The sequence below is a fragment of the Eimeria mitis genome, genomic scaffold (genome assembly GCF_000499745.2).
Source record: "Eimeria mitis Houghton genomic scaffold, Emh_scaff2082, whole genome shotgun sequence".
In the NCBI taxonomy this organism is placed as follows: domain Eukaryota; phylum Apicomplexa; class Conoidasida; order Eucoccidiorida; family Eimeriidae; genus Eimeria; species Eimeria mitis.
In genome coordinates, this window is record NW_013570405.1 from 8,629 (window position 1) to 9,099 (window position 471).

Here is a 471-nt window from a genome sequence, read left to right on the forward strand (position 1 = left end):
TTTTATTTATTATGTTTTATATTTTTTGTTTGTTTTTGTTTTTGTTTTATTATTTATTTCTTTTTGTCTGCTTCTATCTTCCTTCTGTATCTATGTGTGTGTCTCCTTTTAGCAGCAGCTGTCTCCTTTTCTTCTGCTGCAGCAGCTGCTGCAGCAGCAGCAGCAGCAGCAGCAGCAGCAAACAAGCTCTGCTGCTGCTTCTGCTGCAGCAGCACCCTCACCCCCCTGCCTCTGCATGCAACGCTGCAGCTCTTATAAACAAATTTGGGGCTTGCACAGCCTCAGCCCCCTTTGCTTTTTTTAATACTTTTTTTAATTATTTTTATTATTCTACATCTCCGATTGCATGCACTTGCATGCATGCATGCATGCATGCATGCATGCATGCAAGTGCATGCAAGTGCATGCATGCAAGCCCCACGAGAAATTTGCTGTTGGTAGCTGTCTGCTGCTGTCTCTGATTCAGGAGAA